The sequence below is a fragment of the Zonotrichia leucophrys genome, chromosome 2, assembly GCF_028769735.1.
Source record: "Zonotrichia leucophrys gambelii isolate GWCS_2022_RI chromosome 2, RI_Zleu_2.0, whole genome shotgun sequence".
Lineage (NCBI taxonomy): Eukaryota > Metazoa > Chordata > Aves > Passeriformes > Passerellidae > Zonotrichia > Zonotrichia leucophrys.
The window spans coordinates 104,808,940-104,833,124 of NC_088171.1; positions in this window are offsets into that span (position 1 = coordinate 104,808,940).

A 24,185-nucleotide genomic window follows, 5' to 3' on the forward strand; every position below is an offset into this window, starting at 1 on the left:
CAATGTTGCAAATATTCCACATGAAACTTTATAGAAGAAAACTAGTTATATATCACTTTTATGGTGTGATCCATGAAGATTTTAGAAGTAAACTGAAAGAAAGCTTGTACAAGTCACTTATTTTAATTGTAGTTAAACATCACCAGTATAGTTGAAATAGACATGATGCAAATCTCCAAAACATTATTAGTAGTAACAATTTTAATTTTAGAAATTATACAACTCGGTCAAAAGAATAATAAGAGAATTGATACAAGAAAACTTTATTTCACTAACTTTTTTAATGTGTGGATTGCTGTTACCTGATATGGGTATAGCATCCTCTGTTTGACAGATTGTTTTTTAAGATATCCATAAAGCCAACTTTTACTTACCATAAAACCTCATACTCCAGGAAGAGCAATAAGCAAGTCCCCAAATGACAATAACCTCCTAGCAGATACCTGAGCATAAATAGCATGGAATTAACACCAACAGGCTCTCCTTTAGGGGCAACATTTGAATGTTTGGTCTGTATAAAGCCATTTTTTGAGAGAAATGGTTTATAACAGATGTTGAACATTGCCCAGGACACTGGAGGCTGCTGTGAAAATGAAGGGAAAACATGTATATTCTAGGAAACCAATAGCTAGGAACATAAGGTCTGTTACCCATTTTGAAGAATGACAGGTTCTGAGTGTACAGGCCAAAGGGTTACAGCCACAATAATGAAATAGTTAAACTGAGAGAAATGTTTCACATTGTGCTCAAAAAGAAAAATAAATTAGAATCTCTTGATGGAAATCATATGCAACAGCATAATGTGGGACTTTGTGCATGGATTGTGGCACCAGTAGAGGGAAATAATGACAGTACTGTGGTGTGGTGGCAGAGATCAGCTCAGAAGGGACAGCAAGCATGGAGTGAGGGCATGGTGGATGGAAGGGAAAGAGGCTGGTGGGAGGAGGAAGGAAGTCATGAGTTTGCTGGGAATGCAAGGACTGTCCACAAAGTCAGGGCGCAGCCAGTAACTCTGAGGCTTGTCTTCTGGCTTTGCAAGATTCAGCATCCCTGGATGGTGACAGTCAGTGGGTCATGGGTGACAATGTGTCGCACTAGTGACAGGATCCCTTGGTCATCAGTGCTTGGACCAGCAGGGACATTTTGGTCCCCCCACTGCGCTGAGGAAAGCACAGAAACATTTTTTAGGTAGGTTTATTAAAGAAATGAGTCAGAGCTAACTGCAGCTGTACCACTTGGTTTATTTGTCTTGTTTTCTTTTAAAGAAAAAAAACATGTTTTCTTGTTGTCTTTTTGTAAATTAAGCTTTAGGAATTTGAATATTTCTCTGCATTTTAATCTGATGTCACTGTTTCATGTCACTGTTTGCTGCAAGGCCTGGTTGCTTAGTGAGTTTTAGGGGAGAAATAAAGCTGAAGATGACTGATATTTATATCAGGAATGGAATATTGCTTAGCTTAATTTTTAATGTGGTGATTACTGTTCAGTGGGGAGCAGCTGCTGGTTTTCTTCTTATTTGATTGCATTTTTAAGTTCAGAAAAGGTACTTGAAGTCAGATTGGTCTTCATTGGGTTATAAATCTGAAAGGAAAATCACAGGACAGAACAAAATATTAATTACAATGACTATTTCATTAATCATTCACAATTAATTAATCCACTGTCAGCTGTTTCATGTGGACCTTAAACCAAAGAATGTAAACAAGAGCTATGGTCTATGTCTATTAATTATCTGCAGTGGAAAAGAATAGGACACAAGGATGGATATCCTGTTCTTAGCACATGCTACCATGCAACTCGAACCCATAAAATGGCTGAAAAATGTTCCTAGGAGTACTCAGACTAAATCATATTTGCTTACTTATTTCTGTATCTGTGAGCATAGCAGAAATAGCAATGATACCTAAAAAAATTCCTACCATAAACTATCAAGATATTGTTGTCATTGTTGTTGTTGCTGTTGTATTTTGTCATGGGATTTAATTTTTAGAGTTGGATTTGTTCTTTTAATGTCCATATGGATAGGATGTGAATTTAATACATTAAGGTTTTGTGAAAGCAAAATCTTAATCGTGCTAAAGATTAAGTGAGACCTGAACTGTGCCCCTGTCACCTAATGCACACATTATTTACACAACAGTAAACTTATTGAATTCAGCAGACTGCTATTAGATTATGATATTCATAGAAAACAAATTGTAGTAAACAAATCACAATGCTGGGACCTAATTCCCAGCATTTTCCACCCCTGTCCACTCCTCCCTTTATCATAATTTAGGAATATTTCAGATTCCCTTGGCAGAATTTGGGTTTAACCTATAAATTAAGTTTGCTCATCTGGATTATTATATATTGACTGTATAGCTTGGGCAGGGATATTTGAATTTACAGACCCAAACTCTGCCACCCTTCCTCTCCACAAAAAGCCATTTCAGTTTTTCAGCTATACCTGTTGATACACAGTTGTATATAGTTGTATGTCTATATTTGTATAAATGTGTCTGTGCATGTATACGTGAATACAGATACTTGAGGCATAAAGGAAAAAAGAGTAAAAAGAAACAGTCAGAATGAGTGCTTGATGAGAGGAAAACAGGTGAATAGTTGCAGGAGGGATAAATTCATTAAGAAAATGCCAAAATTGCTGTTTCAAACAGTCAAGGTGGGGGCTGTGGTGACTGGAAGTTTACACAGCAAGTGAGTTGTGACACAGAACTCTGCAGTGTCAAAGAAGGGGAAGAGATGAGCAAAAAGCCTTTCACTCCAATAACTATTCCCATCTGCCTTTCTAAAGTCACCGGCAGAAATACTTTTTAAAGCCTGGCTCATATTTTTAGCATTTCTTTTGATGAGATGCCTGATAATAAATTTTGATTTATAAGACAATAACTGAGGAGAAAATTAAGTCAGATAAAGTAGGCTTAAAAGATTTTGTTTTCTGGCAACATAATCTGGCAATACAGAAAGGTGTTCCCAGCAGGCACCAGCAGATGAAGATAAGTTTATGAAACAACCTACTTTTTCTTCTCTCCTTAGTGTGTTTAAAGACATTGAATTAGGCAGATGAGATCTTCCAGGTAATAATGACAGAGCTAAAATTGGCAGTTAAATGCATTCTTTCAGTTTACCTCACCTTTGTGCAGCTCACCCATGACTTCACATTCAGGCTGCTTTTTGGTCATAAGCAAATACTCTGAAGGGCTTTGGGATGGAAAGCTGGTGACTTCTATTCCCTGCATCCCTCACCTAGTTGCATCCCTACCAAATTGCATTTCACTAAATATGAAATTATGTTGATGGAAGCATGTTGAGCATAATTTGTGTTTATGTGTGTCATTCTCATTGTTCCAGAGATCATTTTCTTCATGGTGATCAAGGGTAATTTTTTTCACAGTGGCTAGCAAAGGGATTAATATTACAGAGATATTTTTGCTTTGTTTGCTTTTGTTAAGAGCTGAACAAGGCTTATGGAAAGCCAAGGCACTTTCTGCTTTTAATATTGCAATGCTGGCAAGGAAGTTGGGAGGGGACACAGCTGAGACAGGGGACCCAAATTGACCAAAGGAGTATTCCAGACCATATGACACCATGCCCAGCATATAAAATGGAAGCAAGAAGGAGAAAGGGGTTTTTGGAGTGATAGCTTTAGTCTCCCAAGTCCCTATTATGCATGATGGGTTCAGCTCTCCTGGAGATGGCTGAACACCTACCTGCCCATGGGAAGCAGTGAATTCATTCTTTTTTTCTTTCTTTCTTTCTTTTGCTTTGTTTGCCCTTTTGTCTTTTGCTTATCCTATGAAACTCTATCTCAAACCATGAATTGTCTCCACAGTCCTACTGGCTGAGGAGTGAGTGATCAGCTGCATGGGGCATGGCTGAGGGCTGGGTTTAAAACACAACACCCTGACAGAACTGTCACACCCAGTTGTTCCTGCTTCCCAGAACGCTGTCTTTGGACAGCTTTCACTATTTTACAACAGTAATTGCAAAATATTCCAAGGGATTGGCTTAAAAAAAGCTATCAAATTTATAAAGTGAAATCATCCATAATAAGACATCATCCATCATAGAGGCAACAGCCTCTGAGATTCTTTGTTCTGCTATTTTGTTGATGATTGGTTACTGACTCTCAACCCCTTTACTGAAAAAAAACCAAGTCTTTGATAGACATCCTTGACAGAAATGTGTTTTTCCAAAAATCAGTTCTGTCCTTAAAAAGACCATTCCAAAATAATGGTATTCACGAACCAACTGTTCTTGATGAACAGAAAGAGTCAATAGCATTTCGAGGATTATTTCAGTCATTTGTGGGTACTAAATTTGATTTAATATTTGAATTTTTAGTTAAAAATAATAATATCTAAACCTGACAGAGAAAAACAATAACTATTTCCATATTTTCTTCTTCCTATTTTCTTTATTGGATTACCAAGAGAGCGACCTTATCAATAAAAAGAGAAGAGTGACTGTTGAGCCTGTTGAGCCAGGCCAACTATGAAGCAAAAAGAAATCTTAGCCATTTACAGGATCAATTTTTCCCTAAGCATAGCATAAACTTGCTGTTTTTCTCCTAAGGAAAATGCTGAAAGCCAGCTCAAGTATTAGCTGCAAGGGGTTAGTTTAATTTCATGTTTCAGAAGACTTAATTTCATTTTTATTTATTAGCATGTTAGTTTATAGTTTAGTTGAATGAAATAAATTATACTAATTAATTGTTTCCCCAGAGAAAAATCGCAAAAGTGATTAGCATTGAACTTTTCCCACACTAAAGCACAGTAAATGTAACTTCCAAATTCCTTAATGCCAATTCATCAGTTTGACTTATTCTTTGCTAACTTTTCCTAACTCATGAAAAATGGAAAGCTTTGTTACCTTTCATATTTTTTAACGGTACAACAGAGTGATCTTTTAAACTTTAAGTTTGAAGAGATCACCCTCCATACACAATATTTTTTCTTAATAAATATGAAAACTGAACAATTCTACAGCTATTGTAACATTCACTCCAAGACAAAACTCTTACCTTTACTCACTATAATTCAACATCTACAACAAATTCTTCAGTAAGTTCGCTTTTTGTGCCAATAGTTTTGGCTGTTATATTTCTATCCATCTTCTTAGAATTATACTGAAAGTTTGTTAGAAAAGTTGGGATTTTTGACACATGGGAAATGTTGAGCTTTTAATTTAGAAAAAAAGGAAATGTAGAAAGAAACAAGGAAAAAAAGAAACATCAATATGTTAAAATGCTGCCATTAACTTTGAGATTTCTAGTGCCACTGCTTTGTGCTCCTTTGGTTTGTTTGGTTCTTTTTTGGGCAGGGAGGCACGTGTGTGTATAGGTCAGTCTTACAAGAAGAAAAGCATCTCTTCTATAATACTTCCCTCCCCAAAAATTTTAATGTAATCCCACTCAAGCTGTCTTGGGCAGTGCAGCACAGTGGAAGGCTCTGATGAATGCAAGTGAGAGCAAAAAAGGCACAGGAGTCTCCAAAATGTAATTCCCAGCAGGTACTGATGAAGCTCTTATGAACAGTCCTGTGCAAGTTTACTTTTGAGACAACCACAAAACACTTTCTCTTGACGAACTTTCCAGTAGAGGGAATTCCAAGTCTGATTGTACCAAGAGCCAGATGATGCAGTACCTTGGCAGACACAGACCACAGACACCTTTAATTAAAGTTTGTAATTAAAGGCCAGAGAGGGATTGACTGCAGTTCAGTTGTGTGACTGGCATGGCATTTGTTGACACGTTCAGCTATGTATGAAAGCCATTTTAAATGCATCTACACTCTGGAGACACCTACCCTAAAAACATCAGTGCATAGGAGAACTCACTTCACTTCAGCAAGGGATACAACAGTGGGAGGAATGATGCTGTGAGGAGAACATCTCTGTCTGAAACTGCCAGAGGTCTGTGCTTGGCATGGAAACAGGAATAAAAAATACAGGTAGGGGGGATAGGACATGCTTTGTGTTTCAGTGTTAAAATGTAATATGGTTTCAAAGAGCTGCCCCAGCTGTGGGGAGATGCCTGCTATCTGTGCCTATACAAGAAGGACAGAGAGGAAAAGCCAGGAGACTTTTTATAGGAGGTTCATGGCATATTGAGCTGGGACAGCTTACTGGAACACATAAAGCAAAATACATTAAAAGCAAACAATCAAAAGGACTCCACTGCACCAGTAATATATATTATGCAAAGTCTTCTGTAAAATATACTAGAATATGTATATATTATACATAGACTTCTTCCTTCTACAGGGACAAATTTAGGATCATGTTTTATTCCTAAAATGTACCACAGATGTTGTAAGTGCAGATCTTAACATGGACTTAATTGCAGTGCTTTATACTGCTTTTAAATGAGTTATAAGGCATTTCAAATTTTAAATGCTACCCCTGGAAAAAACCACTTCCTTACTGTAGTGTCAGGGAGGGTTAAATTACCACTGGATTATTCTACAATTCAGATTACTGTTTAGATCTTGCATTTATGTTTTTGCTTTATTGATTTTTCACATTGTTGCCACTAGAGCTTGCTACAATGCAATCAGATAGACTTTAATATATCCATTTCAAATCACTGAGCAATGTAGATATCAAATTTCCAACCCTTCACCTTTTAATCTTCAAATTAAAAGAAGGATTTACATGTGTAAGGAAGGTAAATTTCAAAGTCCCCATCAGATAATTACATAGGGTTGTTGTTAGGTGTTTGCTTTGAGAATCCTATTAGTCTGGACTTATGAGACAAGCTGAGAGAGACTTAGACACAAGCATATTTATCATATTATGTCACTCTGTTAAAATCCAATTATTCAATGAAATGAGGCATTTTTAGCTGGGCTTTAATTTTAAAAGAGCAGGGACAAAGTTTCAACAATGTCAAAATAACTAAATTTGACATTTTTGATGAAGGTTTTTCAGTTTTTGCTTGGTAGAGCTTTCGTCATTTTAAAATTCTGGGTTTTTTTCATAACATTTTAAAATTAAACAGTAAAATATAATTATTTCAATTACAAGAAAATCATATCTTTTTCTGCCCAACACTCCTGGACTTTTAGTTTCAGATGTAAATTTTAAAAGTTCAGTCTCCTTTTCATCTGGAACTAGGCTGTATTTCAAAATCCACGAATTACTGGCAAACTGAAGTACTCTATCATTCACACCACACTTTCTGTGGTAAAATTTGTTAAGTCATTAAATATGAGTGGGCATAAAATAAGATTATCTTCTCATCAGAACTGAAGGTCTGCATTACAAATCTAAACACAATGTCATCTTGAAGTTACATACCACTTCAGCTTGAAAGAGAAAACCTTGGTGAAATCCAAGATAGGAAGAGATGACTAAAGATAGGAAGAGATGACTATAACAGTCTCCTTCTATTCTGGGGAACTCTGTTTTCCATTGATATGTTCACTCTTGTTTTCAGTGGTCAAAACTATGGATCATTCAGTCAGATGGTTATTTCAGGTCCTGGTACAGCTTAATGACTGAAGCCAACAGCTCTTTCTTACTCTCCTCTCCTGTGAGAGTCAAAGCACATTGCCCTGAATTTTTAAGATTTTCTAAGCCTTCTGATGTTTACATTCTTGTAACGAACTTTCTTACATGCTTTATATAAATAATTTATTGTTTTACATTCTTTTATAGAGGAGGAAAAATTTAATAGACTGTTAGTTTGTCCAGTGTCATTGGAGAGGTGGCACTGTCACCCTCAAATCCACTGTCACTTTTAGAATTCTATAAATGTTAGAGTCAGAAATTAAATAGTCTCTTTTACCCTTAGAAGAGGTATGTGTTCATGTTGTGTTATTTTGTGTCCTATAGTGACAAAAGCACAACCCAGCACACTCCCGTTTGAGCAGCGTTAGAAGGAATTTTATGTGCAAGGGGAAAGATAAAATGGAAGCTTGTTCCAAATGAGAACATGGTAGAACTTCGTTTTGGCTCCTGTTTTGAAGACAGCAGCATGAAAAGGTGAACAAAGTTGAAAGATATGAAAATGACAGTGGAACAGGAAGGTATTTTTTCTTTGTCAAATTAACTGCTGCACTGTTAGAGAAACTGACCTAATCAAAATCAGGAGAAAATAAAATTGCTCAAGATCCCAAGAGAAAGGAGGACCCTGTCCAGGGAGGTACCTGGAGGACTTACCACAGGGGGCTGCTTTCTTCTGCTTTCTCTCACATGTTCTCTTCCCAGCCTTCCCTGCACTGTTCAATTCATGTACATGGACTTAAAGTTTGCTTTAATTATTACTAACAGTGCAGGTGAGACAAATAAACTTGGTTCATTTGCTGGTGCTTTTATGGTACTTTGCAGAGATCATAGAAGCAGGGCCTTCCCCAAGATATACAGAACCACATTGCTCCTCAATTGCACGCTCCTTAAAGAATACTTCCATGCCTCTCTGCACTCATGAGCTTGTTTTCAGTCTTAATATTTTCTATGTGTCTCTTTACCACTGAAGCATTCCATTAAAAGAAATTACTTTCTGTTTTCCTTAGATTCCACTAGACCTGGAATGATGTTCTTTTTAAATAAGACCTTCTATTCTGAGAAAATTATCTGTTGTATTATTTTAATAAAACTATTAGTTCTATCTTTCTACATGCTTTTTTTAGTGCTTCACTTTCTTCTCTTGTCAGGGACCTTTATGTGGTATTGACTTGATGTTCTAGTGAGACACAGGGTTTATTTTTCTTCTGATTCTGAGCTGAGAAGACAATCTAAAATAAAACAAGGTTAATTACTCTTCAGTATTTTGGTACTTCACACCATTATTTCAGGAGCAACATAATTAAGCTCATGGAAGGTTTGTTGGAAGGATACATTGTTTCATAGGAACAGGATGAAAACGTTTACTTGCAAAATCCAGAATCCTGCTGGCTCTCCTAATGCATAAGTTTGGATGTCCTTTTCTACTCTAAACATCTTAATGTATGTCTTAAAGCACTCTAAAATCTGTGACATTAGATGCATACATCAGCAATGCAGTAATTGGTTTTTTACAGTCATCAGACCTGAAATCATGCAATGTTACTTTTTCCTTTTTTTCCTTTTTCAAGCATCTTCCAAATCAGGCACTATATGTGCTATTTGTGATCCAGCAAGGATGTACAGAAAAAGAGACACCAACGAGAGTTGTCAATGAGTGTATTTAGCATTACTTAAAAATAACTGCTTCCTTTGCATGCTCCTGTTTTTATGATTTACAGGTTTATAAAAGGAAATATGACTAGAAAAACATATCACATGGGTGAAAGAATCTTTCCTGATTCAGGAAATGTAGAATGATGAAAGTGCTGGGCTATATTTACAAGACTTCTTCACTTAGATCATACAAAATAGTCCCCAGTCCTCATGAATATCCTCCAGTCATCCTAACTCTGTACATGCAAGGCTGAAATATGGGCAGAACTAAATGGATCACCTCATAGGATTTTTTACACCACATCACATATGATTTTTTATCCTTGCTGTGCAGGATAGCTTGTGCCAGTATGCTCTCAAGTAAGTTGGAGTTTGGACAGATGCGCTTTACAATGCAGAAACACATTTCTAATTAGTCCTATGGAAATAAAAGACCACTTAGAGAGGGGACCATTGGATTTTAGAGTACTATGTATTAAATGAAAGACTCATAAAATGTTTTTTACTGAGACTGAAATGCATTAATCCATTGATTTTTACTTTGATCACTAAAAATCAATGGCACCACTGGCCTGTTTTCTGTATAAGCATTCTAGCCATATCTGATTTTACCCATTTCATTAAGGCAGAAGGTTCTTTTATGTGATGCCTCAGTATTTCTGAGATAGATCTTGTATTTTGGGGGGGAGCTTATAATGAATGCTATGATGTAGAATATTTTCAATGGAAATGGACTGCAGCACAATTATTTCACCAGGGTTTTTCTGCTCCCTCTGATGGGTTCCATTCTCTACTGAAAAAAGTCATCCTCAGAAGTGTTAGCATTATGCTCTATGACCTTCACAGAGCATGTTTCTCTCTTTCTATTTCAGTGTGCCATCTGTGGAACTAATTTTGGTTATGCAAGTATGCTCCACTAGGAGTATTCTGGACCTCTACTTCATGGCATAGAACGCAATCTGATCTGTAAAAAAACAGGCCATGGCTGATTCATATTATTTCATTTGCATGTGGAACCAAACTGTTTGGTGACAGATGAGAGCTATATTTATATGGTGATATTTCAATGTCTGATCATGACATTTTTTTTACAATTTCGAGTGTTTTTTTTGTTTTAAAGTATTCTTGTTTAAAAATACAAAGATAATAAGAAATTATGTTTTGTTTATTATTATTATTATTATAAAATACTCAAGCTGATTTAGCATAATTTTTTGTCTTTGAGTTTTTTTGTTTCTACTCAGTGTGAATTCTTAAAATTTCAAAATTTTTCATTACACTGAAAGCTATTTTCATACCAGTTCCAGAATCAAATTTATGCTGTGGCCATCAACTGTGATTCATATATATTTTCTGGTATTTAATAATTAATTTATTATTTGAAAATTCAATAATAAAACTATATGTACTCTTCCTCCCCCGGTATTTCCTGTTGTATTTCATGAAAACCAAGGTGGCTTTTTTCCCAAGCTGGTTCTATTGGGTTAATAACTTCTTTTTAGTCTCTTCTGTGCCTATTTGTCCTATTTCTGCCTATGAGATCCATTCACCTTCCTCTTCAAAGTATTAAATCTGGTAATGAAGTTTACCAAGTCAATTCCCCTCTCCTAATAATGTAGAGAAAATATAGAGAGAATTTTGCTATATTAGGGCAACCTTCACTGGGCATTCCCAGATTGCTTATTTTACTCCCAGTGACTGAGAACACCACGCAATTTTCCCATAAATTTAAAGGAAGAAAACTAGGGTAGGACAAGTTTTCATCTTGATATTCAGTATGAATTACATGAAACTGCTTTGTCCTGGAAGGAAGGGAGTGTCTTAATTCATCCCACATATTTTTCTTCTGGAAAAGAGTAAGTCATTGCAGTCTCCTGACAAGGCAGCTCAGTACTCCTTATTAAAGGACTGACTGTTTCTTGTCCATATCAATTTTTTTTTTCCAGGGGAAATAGGAAGTTCCTGAAAGGGAAGGACTAACAACTTTAATTCACGCGAAACAAATACACGGATATCTGCAAATTTTCACAACACTGGTTCAGTGTGCTGTCTTCTGCCCTTACAGAATTCCTGTTCTAATTGCATCTAATTTTGGCATAATATTTGGTGGTATTGGGACATAGCGTGACACACATGCATGCTCTGTTGTCTTATTGATGTCCATCTTCAACATTTCCCAACATTATGTCTCTTGGTTACAGAACAGTCTCACATATTCAGAACAAAAATTATCATCCTGAACCCTGGCCAGAGTGGATGTAGCAACATGACTTCAAATACAGATAAGGCATTGCTGATTTCTCTATAGAACCCCCAAAACCTTTACCTTATGTTCCTGTGGTATCCCAATTTGTGATTCAAAATGTTTGCTGCTGGACAAAATGGTGATTATAAAGCTCCCTAAAAACTCCCTGATTGTCCACTTTTGGATTGGTTTCCTTAAGTATTTAAATTTTTGCATTTTCTTGAAGAAAGATGCAGTATTTTACTCTGTCCTTTGTTCAGTGACATTGGGGTAACTTCTCCACCTGTTGCAACTTCTTGGCTGCCTTCCCAGGGCACGAGCCCTGCCTTTGGAGAGGAGACCCTCTTGGTGATGGAGCTGCTGCAGTTTGAAGGGGGCACTGTTTTCCTGCTGCCATGATCCTCTCCATCCTTCTCTTGGCTGGGACCTGTCTCAGTGTTTTACACTGGATGCTAATTAGGCTTGACAATACTTAAGTTCTTTTCCCTTTGTTTCTCTTTTTTTGTGTCTTTGTAGCTCTACACATGAGGCATCCCCTTACTGTATTTGTAACAAACAATCATTTCCTTCCAAAATGATTACAGAATAACCTGCTTTACATAAAATTATAAAGCTCATCTCTTTGGTTCCCTTCAGTCTCTGAATCAGAAGATGTAGCAGAGTTATCATCTGCTGTGATATTTGCATGTCCTCCCTAGTGATTTGCACTGAACATGACTGTATGTTCACTAAAACAGGGCTTTTGTTTTCCTGACTGGTGTTACTTTGAATTTGAGCTTGATGGCTGGAGCCCACATGCAGTTGAAGTTGCAGACTTTCTGATCCTCTGGTTGAAGTTTCAGCTTGTTTCTTCTCTCCTAGGAGTTCTTGCAGAGGTTTGGGGAGCAGAATCTTGAGACTTCCCAAGCAGACACTGAGGATACAGTAATGAGAAAGTGAACTACAAGGCCAGAATCCTAAATCAGGAGTTGACTACAACATTCTGACCATGAACAATCTGGATAGCTCAATATGACACAGGAGTTATATTTTAAATAAGATTTTGGTGGTAATATGCTCACACAAAAGACATTCTTCTTCCTTTTTCTTTATTTCTACTGGAAAGAAGAAAAATGGCAACATTAGTCATATTCTACAGACTATTATATTCAAAGCTCCTTTTTCTTTGGGGAAGGCAAAGGACTTCTGAATGATTTTTGATTAGCCTCATTTATAATTTTTGCATTCGGTGTCACTGATGCAAAAGCAGGAGCTTTGCATCCTTAGCATGACACGCACATCTTGCAAATGAGAAAATAAAATAAAACCAGGCAAAAAGACTATACCACTGAATGGGGGCAGGGGAGAGCACTATTGCTAATGTCCCATAGGAAAAGGGATTGAGAGAGACCACACTTATTTTTCAGTTACAAAGCAGTTCAGGCAGCTTCTGCTTCAAGGGGTGTTATGCCTCTGTGTAAAAGGGTAAATATTTTAAAAGTCTTGTCTGCCATAGATCTGGAAACTAGATTATTTTATTTTAAAATCTAAATCTTTTAATGAGCTTATTTTATCTAAATGTTGACTAAAAGTATTCTGTTGTATTTTCAGACAGGAATATCTAGTTTCTGTTTATATTCCCACTAATATTTCTTTGTTTTTACTCTCCAATATGTCTTTAAAGGAATGCTTGAGAGGTTAGCAGACAAGAATAAGGCTCTGCCTATTAGGGCCAGAAGGTCATCTGCAATGTCATATTAAACCAGTTTTAGAAATAACTTCTTCTGTCACTTGACAAGTTTAAAAATTATTGAATTACTTCAAATTTGATTTTTTTGTTCTAGATTTTTAGACTACTAAAAGTAATTAATGTTAAATTTATGACAATTTCCCTATAATACCAGGAAGAGGATAACTAAGACTACTTTGACTCCTACGGGGCGTTTTAAAAACAAATGACATTTTATCATCACAAAACATTAGTGCACCACAGAGAAAGTGGACAGTGTGTATTTTACATAAAAAATAATAGGAAAATATCAGTAATTAAGATTCACTTGTATTATAAACTCTATTAAGGACAGGACTGCTTGAATTAAGCCACAGTCCATGACAGCTGTCAGTTCTTCTAAAAATCTTTCTGTAAGCTGTGCAGATCAGCCAAAGTTTTTCCTAGAAAACATCCTAGATAGCAGGTACTGATCCTAGATATGAAGTCTGAGACTATTCCAAAGACACTTTTGGTGTCTAAACAATAAATGTTCAAAGACATGGATTGTGGCTCCTAAGCAATTCCAATAAATGAAATAAGCCTCATCAAAGGGAGTGCCAGACTACTGGAACAAGGATTCCTGAGCTGTCCCTGGTTTAAAACAGTGCTCGAGGGTTTTACATGAGATTCACATCAGTTTAACCTGTAGATTTGCCCTTGTTTCATCTGAGATAAGGTTAATTTTCATCTTAGTTGTTGGTACAGTACTGTGTTTTGGATTTAGTATGAGGATAAAAATAACACACTGATGGTTTAATTCTTGTTAAATAGTTCTTACTCTAAGTCAGGGACTTTTCATGCTCTGCCAGAGGGGAGCTGCACAAGAATCTGGGGGGTAACACAGTTTGGACAGCTAACAGAACCAGACAAAGGGACATTCCACGTCATAGAACTCGTGCTCAGTATATAAACTAGGGGACTTGGCCAGGAGCTGCTGATTGCTGATCAGGGGTGGGCTGAGCAGTAGTCAGTGGTGAGTGATCATATTGTGCATCACTGGTTTCTCTTGAACTGTATCAGGCAAAAAAAGGTTTCCCTTTTAGTTTCCATTGCTGCTGAACAGACCCCATAGTGTTGCTGGAACAGCCACACAGCACAGTATAATCCTGTCATGGTTTAACCCCAACAAAGAAGCAAGGACCATGCAGCCACTCATTTATTCTCCTCCTTGCTCCCAAGGGGAGCAAGGAGGAGAATAAATTGGGAAAAAAAAATTGGGAAAAAAAAACCTCTTGGATTGAGATCAGAACCGTTTAAGGATTAAAGTAAAATAAAATAAAATAAAATAAAATAAAATAAAATAAATAAAAATAATTGTAATGAAGAGGATAGAGAGAGAGAGAGATGAGTAAAATCCAAGAGAAATTATCTGGGAAATGTGACATGGAAGGACAAAATGCAATAATTTTAATGAATAATTTCTCAGACTATTCTGAAAGGTTCTTAGGCCAGATAACCTATTCTGAAATTCTGCAAAGCACAGGACACAGTATTTCATTCAGACACTCCCACAGTAAGACCAATACTTAACAACTGCTTCAACAAAATGTCAAAATTTAGAATTTTTAAAGGATATTCAACACTATAAGTTCTAAATAAGCGCATTTAAGGTCCTCAAAGCATGTTGTTATATTTTAGCAACAGATTTTCCTTTCATGTTCTAATTGAAGCTAGCATATGCTGCTGGCATTTTCAATAGCATTGCCTTCCATATCATTCAAGTCTGGCATGGGAAAATGCCATTCTCTTCCCTCTCATTTCAGTCAGATTTTAGATTTTTTTTTCTGCAATAGACTATAAATAATGAACATAAATTTAATAAGAATTATGTCCTGAACAGGTGTAGAAAAGAGCTGATTAAAACTATCCTTTTGCTATTCTCAGTAGTTGTATCAGTACTCACCCATATGAGGTCCAAAAGAAAGCAGAGGTGAATTTTCATATTTCTGACAGGGAGTTAGCATACCTTGTTAATGTAAAGTCTGGACAAACGGAAAAAAATAATACTTGTTATTTACAAGTTTTTATGGTATTTACTTTTTAAAAGGCAAGTTTCACAGATGTATTTTGTTTCAGTTCCAGAGATTTGTATTGCATCTCTCCTTTGACAAATAAGATTCTTTGTCAGGGTTTGAATCCTTCCATTCCCTGAGTCATGATTGCCTTCAAACTCTGGAAGAGTTGTTTTGAGTTGAAGTTGACACTGAAGTTATTTGTCTTTACATATATAAGAGACCCTTTATTCCTCTTACATAAAGTGTCTGCTCCCAGAGAGCATTTGCTGTTTGGGTTTTGTCAGTAGGATACCGCATAAGTGCAATTAATTGGCTGCTTTTGTCGAAAGAAGAGTATTTAATCATGAAGGCAAAAGGCTTTTGTTCTTTGCAAAGAGCAAGTCATATTAAATGAAGCAGCTCTTTCCTTTACCACATCATATACCAATTTAAGATGTGTCTTTCCTTATTAATAGAATAGTAATTAGGGTGAGAAGTTTTGAATTTTAGAATTCTCTAGTAGTGTACTGCATTATACAACATTTGCTCTCTTACATATGCCATCCTCATTATCATCTTTTATGACTTGCCCTTCCCCAGATCTCTCAAATTACCTACACCACAGTTCATGTTCTCTGAATCTCTGTTCTTTTTACCAGTCTCATCCTAAATGTGTCCACACAACGATTCTGCTAAATCGAAGAACTCTATTGGCCTTTCAATCCTTAGCCTTCTCTTTTCCTACCCTGTTGGCCTTGAGTATCTTCCTTCTTCACATTGACTTTATGACCTTACAGTCTTTTAAATTCTTCTCTTTAAATACAACAATAATTTTTTCTTAAATTCAAGTTTTAGTTTTCTTCTGGAAACTTAATGTTCAGTTTTAACTGGTGAAATTCTTGTAAAATGATTTTTTATTTCACACAATTTTATTATTGCATTTAAACATTTTATATTTATCATATGATGAACTAGACTCTCAAAACGTGCATATGCTTATTTCTCAGAAAAAAAAAATTAATGTGAACTGTACAACCTCATGTTCAGAAGTGCTAAGTTATCTGCAACTTACTCTGCTCCCAGTGACAGTTCTGAGCTTCAGATATTGAGCTGTGGTATTTATACAATGATAATAAAATTCATCTCACCATGGATTAAACCAGTTGTCTAACCTTCATCTGTGGTCATTATAGGCAGAAGATGACTACTCTATCCTAAATGTATGGCATTTTCTTTGCTTGATGAAAGGAATCCCATTGGTGCAGCAGGAAAAAAAAAGGGAAAAGGAAACATTTGACTTAATTATAACTATTAACCTAGGCTGGCACTTTGTTTTGTCTTCAGAATTTCTTCTAGTCTACCAGGGCACATCCAAATAAATATTAATGTTAGTACTTCAGCTGTCATTTATCACCTTTTCTATACAAAGCAAATATTCTTACTAAATGAACAGAACTGTTTCATAACTAGACAGGTTTTTTTTGCTCCATACACATAACCGGTAATGCAAGGTTAAGAGCATTTTTCTACCTTCATAGAAAAAAAAATTGTCCTTGGCATCCCTTATGCCTCACCCAAGAGTTCAAGAGCATAGTTTTCTATAGCCTGAGCATTCTTGAATGCTCATAAACAAATCCTCTGTGTAAAAATCCATTACAGGCTTTGTGTAGAATGTGTATGTGAAAGTAGAATGTGTACGTGAAAGTGGGCCCAGGCTTTTTAACATTGAGGAGTTATCAAAACCCTGTTCAATAGACGTGGTTTTGTCAATTTTTGAAAAAGCAAAACATCCATAGGTTTTTCTGTTATGCATCACTGAAGAATAATCTGAACACAAAATTTCTGTGAATATTTGTATAATGAGAGAGTGTACACTGTAGGTTATTTGAGCATAAGAAACTGTTAGTGAAATCTGATTTTTGAGGGTTAAATTCAAAGGTGCTTTATACAATTTTCCACATGTGCTCCTTGCAGAATTTTGATTTTGCTGCTGAGAAGACTGCATTTGAAATGCATGACAAACAGCTGCAATACCTTCCATACTACAGATAATCCTGATAAACATGCTTTTCACCCTGATAGACACAGAGATAAACAGCATAAGCAGCTAAGATTATAGCTTTGAATCATAGTAACTTCTTTTTATCTAAAAAATCCCAATTACAATGTTTGATATTCATAGCTTCATGGGTTTATAATTGAAATATGGGACAAAAACTACAATTAAAAGGGAGGTAGTATAGTCATAGATACAATGCCAAAGATAAACCATCTTTAAAGTTTCTTTAAAGTCTTTTGAGAAGCTGGCATTTAACTCTGATTTCTAGAAACAACACAAGAGAAATTTACACTTCTATTCAAAATAGGCTAGGAGTATTTCATATTTAAGAGCGATGCAGTGCACTGGGAGAGTTAAAATCCTGCCATTGAGAGTGGCTTACATTGGACATACCTTAGTGTGCCATGGGAGTGGGCAATGCCTGTGCCTCAGTGCCCATGGAGGTTTGAAAGGCAAAGTCTGAGCTCCCTGAGCTCCCAGAGTTCCCTGTAGCTCAGCATTGACCTGAGCTCCTGGGGTGGGCAAGAAAGTTGGGTTCAAAGTTACTCTTGCAGGGGCAGGCTCAGGGCCCAGATGTGCACTTGACAAAATGCCTGTATTTAACACCTCAGTCTGGAAACATCAAAAACTATGCATGGGAAAGTAAATAAAAACAGTGTTTTACTCAGCTCTGTATAGCTCCAGTGATGCAGCTGAAGCAAATGGCTGGAATACGAACGCTGTAGGACTGGGACTTTTGTTAAATATGTCTAAGAAAGACAAAAATGTTAGCTGGAAAGTATTAAGTCCTCAGAGAAAAGATGGGGGAAAAAATCTATGTTGTGTAGAGAGCAACCACAGGCTGTTTTCCTTTGGTCTGAAACACTAGGAACTTTTTGACATTTCCCAGCTTTTAGGGGTATGTCTATGACACAAAATACTTCAGCTAAAGAAGCGTTGGATTTGATAGTACATGCTCTGTGACACTCAGTGGAACACCTATTTTGGCCTACAGCTTCAGCTTTGAAGATTAAATAATGCTGATCACCTCTCCACAGTGATTTGACAATTTATCTTAGTTAATTGGGCTTCAGTTAAGGTTGAGGGATTCAGCTTGGCCTATGGCCCATCTGGATCAGAGGAGCCAACAAAATAAAATTTAAAAATAAATGTACAGACTCCAATTAACTTTTGTGGAGGTTACACATGATTTGTTTTGGCTTGGCTTTAGTTTCTCATAATTTTGTTCAAAGAAATGATGCAATAAAACATTCAAACTTTTACAGAGGAACTTTTAAAAGAGACATCTAGACATTCTGTGTTAGTTTTGGAGCATGATTTGAAGGTTTGGAAATTTTTATAAATAAAATAAATAAAACAGCACTTTCTCCTAAAGGTGCTTCAAAGCAAATTTTACATGTTTGCATAGTTTAAAAAAACTTTCCTACATTAATATATCCTTGAAATTATGCTTTAACCAACCCCTTCTTTCTTTCCACTTCTTTACAATACTTATCCCAGTGTTGCACAACATAATAAAAACAAAAGTGACAATTATTTTGCTCAGCCACTTTCGTTGTTTATTTCAGTGGTGATTTTTAGAGTCTCTGAGCAAATTAGGATGTAGACTAATGTTTTCCAGGATGATTGCAGAATCCCATAGATTATAGAGGATTTCCAGATAAGTTTGATAATAGAAGTGAAAGATGATCTGCAGGAGTTTTTGATCAGCGACAGTGAAAATAATGAAGACATTTGGGAAGGAATGTTTGGGAAAATATTTTATGACTGGTCAATCCTTGCCTTTGAAAATGTTTTTGCAATGGAAAATGGGTTTTGGAAATGGCCAGAATCTGTGCCTCCTGCAGGAAATTACAGCTTTGCCCTGTGGGACCTGTGCCTTTGCAGCCTTGGCCAGGTTCCTCTGCCAGACCTCATATCCTCTTCAGGTGTTATCAGGTTCCACTTATTGCCACAGCAATGCTGCAGCAGAGGTACCACGGCCAAAAGAAAAATCACAATTTCCAAGTCAATGCAAAAACCTCTTTAAACTCAGGATAAGAGTGTCCTTCTGTGACACTGATCTGAGGAACTTTTGGCCTTCTGCTGAGGAAAGCTGGCTGTCTGTGAATTAAGGCATGGCCGACCGGATCACTGGGTGCTCAGAAGCTCTGAAAAACATCCTCTCTCTGATAGGACCTGTAGAAAAACAGGTCATATCTGGAAGGAGCTGAAGGTTAAATATTTAAGGCTAAAAGTACTTAAAATATTCTTATCATTGACTTTCAAACATTACATTGACTTTCAAATTCGTATTTAGGTACTGACATGAATAGTTTCATTTTCAGAGTTCTTTCTTTGACCTATAGTGCAGCTGCTTATTTAGACCCCAATTTAGATCATAAGGGTAGTTTTAAGACCCCAGGTTATTCTCCTCTTACTGGTATCAGCTTATTAAAATAATTGCCAGATGTAGTGCTGAAAAGGTTCACCATCTTTGGAAAAAGGATACAAGTGCTCTTTTCAGGAGATAAATTACTTTTTAAAAATTGAAGCTGAGACATTATATTATAAGATCATGCATTAACCTTGCTGATTTTCTGTATATCTGTCAGAGAAAAAAGACAAATATATAGATTGGAAAAACAAACGAGCTCTTTTTGAGAACTTAAAAAGAGATATATAGAGTGAAGCACAGTGTGTCCAGGTTTTCCTGCTGCAGTCGAAATCTCACTGCTCCTGGCTTCCTAGCAACAGTGCCTTCCTAACTCATGACTCAAGACAGTACAGACAGTAATCAGTCTATCTTTAGGTATATAATTGATCAATCTATTGACACTCCTTAGAACTGTTTATCTTCTAGCAAAGATATACAATGGCAAGAGTGAGCACTGACACCATGCAAACAATATGGAAAATGACATTTTTTGTTGTGATTGGCATATCCTGTCCTGTTTTCTCTTTCTCCCACCATCAGGATATCTTGAATGACTCAGAAACTATGGATGTCAAAAAAACATCCCTCCCCTGAAAGAAAAAACTCAAAGGCAAAAGCCATCTTCCAGTGCACTGCTGCCCTCCTCACCTTCTTGGGACGTTTCACCGTATCAGCCCCTGGTACTAATGCAGAACTCTGTGCTCTCACCCTCACACACAGTACCTCAGAATCCCACTCCCTCACCCACACCGTATATTACTGACTAATATCCTCTCTGTCTCCTTTAAAACTTCCCCACACAGGCAAGCAATTAGTTTCCAGAGTACCTCTTCAGATGCAGATTTGGTGGGAGGAAACTGTATTTCTTCTACACCTATTTCATTTTACTTTTTTCTTTAATGATAACACTCTGAACACTCCCATGACCACAGATAGCTGAGATATTGTCTTCTCTCTGATTTTTGAGCATAGGAAGGAGATGTGAGCTGTTTTCTTATTTCTCTGATCACCTTCACAGTTGCACTCTCCAGTGCTCCTCTGGCCCCATTAGGGGGAAATCTACAGTTAATAATTTTAAATTTAATTTTAACTTTCTACAGGATTAGTTCATTGAGGTGATTCTTAACAGGGAGGAATTTAGACTGATGAACTGATGATGAGCTTGATCACAGAGATACTGTCTTAAATTGTATATTTGTACAAGCTTGGGTGGGCCATTGCTATATTGTTCAGTCAATTTTTTAAAATGAAAGCAAAAAAATATTCATGTTAAATTCACCTTACTTTCCATGGATCAGATTTTAAGTCAGCCTAACCTTACATTCAGCTTCCTTGCCAACCCTGACTGCCCTTGAGAGTCATTATTTTTTATTCTCCCTTCCTCAGATTGTAAGGTTTTTGAGAATATTTGCTTCATATGTTTTTGCTTCTCCATGCAAAAATGTTCATATTTGTAAAGCCATCTCTATTACCTTTCAAATTTATGCACAATTCAGATAGCTCACACAGCTGAGCATAAACAAAACAAACCAAAGCAAAACAACCCTCCCAAAACCAACGAACAGAAAATGAGCAAAAAGCCACCCCAAACCAAAACCCACAAAGAAACAAGAAGATAGGAGGATAAGGCATTTATTTTTCTTCTTCGAAGGTTTTTAGCAGCTACCAGCAAAAGGTTTAGTTTACAAAACCCTCTTCTAACTTTGAGAAGTGGCAAATCCTCTTGGCTGTTGTTGGGGATATTAGAGATATATTTGAAAGTGGTCAAGCAAAGAATAACACATGGTGTAGCTTAATGCCTTCTCAGGGAAGCAAGTTTAGAATATCAATCCTGTAAGTTTTTTACATTCTCTGTTCTCAGTTCTGTTCTCATTCTCAAGAGTGGTAAGAGAATTTCCACTCAGCTTTTAAGCTCCATGCTAAACAATGTCTTTAAGGTCTATACATCAGGATGTGTAGGAATGTAATGTATCCATGGGCAGGCTTTTGATAACGTATTTACGTAAGATGAATATTTTTAGCTTTGCTTTGCACTGGTTGAGGAATTTTAAAGTCCCTGGGCTTTCGTTTTTAGAACTACTTGCCAGATGACTTCACAACACAACAGATATGCTGGGAAGTCATCCATGATTTCAGCTGAATTAATCATCTATGTTCAATGCTCATGCCCGAGTCTCTGTACTTTTAACTATTTTGTCTTCACGTAGGTGACGCAGTTCAACTGCACATACATAACTTCAGATACATATCTCACTCTCACTGTGGTTGGAAATACCACTGTTATTTTGGGATGGTTGGGGGAAATTTGGAAGATAGGCATCACTAGCTAATCTGCAAACACCAAAGAAATGGGGTTTAAAGCTGAATGGCAGAAGTGGCTGTCAGATTACAGAGTGCCCAGAGCCCAGTTTGGAGGGAAATCCACATGAGCTGACATTGACTCATGACATGTCTTGTCTTTCAAGATACTGTGTTCATGAGATCTTACTGCTTTAAAAAAATTGTGGTTTAGAAGAGTTGTAATGGGAGTTGTAATGTAACTTTCCATTAATGAGAGTTAAAAAGGTAGCAACAAGTAGGGTCATATTGAAGCCATGGAGAGAGCTTGCACTAAGGAGGTTCCCCAGCAGCAGTTAAAACCCTAAATCTAGTTCTTGAATGGAAAATTCCAGAAGCTGAATAAATATCCTGTAATTTATGTCTCAGCTTTTCTATATTATTCCAATACTGTCAATGATGCTGCAGCTTTCATGCCAGGATTCTAATGACACTTAAAACTTTTTTATTTAGAAAACAGAATCATGTTAGCATGAATGAAGGTCGAGAATAATTTATTCCTTCTGCTTTTATTGATTTTAGAGAGACGTTTATGACCTTGGCTTTTTCTTCGTTGTTTTTGTTGTTGTTGTTGTTGGTTTTGGGGTTTTTTGTTTCCCAAATGATAAAGCTGTATGAATAAAAGAGTAAACTCCTCAAAATGTCAAAAAAGTTTTCTCAAGCCATCAATCAGGCAAAATGTACAGCAAACTAAATTTTTTACAATGCACAATGTCAAAACAGAATTCAGTTTATTTACAATTTAAATACATTACATGAATTTAGAGTTCCATCAGACAAAATAATTGTTGTTTTTATTAAAGTAGCAGTGCAAGAATTCCACAGATTTGACATCAAGCCCGGAGACCATGCAATGCTCTAAAGAAAGATGAACACAACCTGTCTAGCTGCAAAGCTTACTTTTTATTGCAGAGATGACCCTCACAAGGTCATCTTTGAAAATCTGACACAAGATAGGAAAGAAAAGGGTCAACATTTCAAATCATAACACTTCAACAACTTCTTTTTACTCCTGAGAAATATTTTGAAGGGATTTTTAAATTACTTTTTCTCTGGTCCTAATATGGTAGCCTCTTGATCAAGGCATTGTTCTAAGATGAACGTAGCAACTGATTGCAGTTGTAGTAGGGTGCGAGTGCAGCAATAACTATACTAATAATGGTATTGTAATCAATGCAATTATTGATTGGAATTATTATAAATTATTGTAATTAGTAATTACAATTGAATTATTGTAATCAGATAAAGGAACAGACTGACATTCCCTCATTCTCTCCTGCTTTTTATCTTTATGCCTGAAATTTTCCACATCTTTCCAGATTAGTTAAACTGCATTTGAAGTAGTGCAACCAGATTTGGGACACCAAATATGGGAATGCTATCAGTAAAACTGCAGCAGTAACCTGTATCACTGGAGACACAGCGGTTCAGTCAGGGCTTGAGCAGCTGCTCTATAAGGGAAGGTTGTGGTTCCAGGACTGGCTTTGCCTGGAGACAGGATGGCTCTGGGGGCATCCAGCAGCAGCCCCTGGTACCTCAGTGGGGTTGTGGAGCTGGGGTCTTCAGTGGTGTGTGGTGGGAGTACGAGACACAATAGCCACAATCTGGAACAAGATAAGTTTGGACTGAACAGACCAACTCAATAGCTAACTGAATAAAAGGAATGCCATTTTCAATGTTTATAATAATTCCAATTGGTTCTCTTTTTTTCTCAATTAAATTAGGACAAGTAAAGTTAAAATCATCACACTTGCAAAGTTGCAGTTAGCTGAGTCTATGCCTCTGTGCTATGATAGAACCATAGTTCATCCTAAAACAAGGCAGTCTAAAATTTTATCCCATCATAAATCAAAAGGATTTGGAAACTATGCCACCCATATCTGGACTTTCTTCATATGATCTGCTGTCTGTAAATCTGCTGTCTGCCCCAAAACATCTGTTTTAGAAAAAGCACAAGTAAATCATACACAGTCTGATCACTGAAAATAAACAAAACTCCCCCTACTCATATTTGAAAGCAAGCTTTAATTTGAAAAGGATCAAGTTTAATAGCAGAACTAAAAAGGAAGTGTTTAAGTTGAGAGTAATAAAAGCTATAAGGTCTAGCATGTCTAGAATAAACATTTTTTATCAAACCCATAGTCCTATTATTTCTTGTTTATCAATCTCCATTAGATGCTTTTTTTTTTTTTTCCCAAATATTTCCAGAACAGGAAGAATTC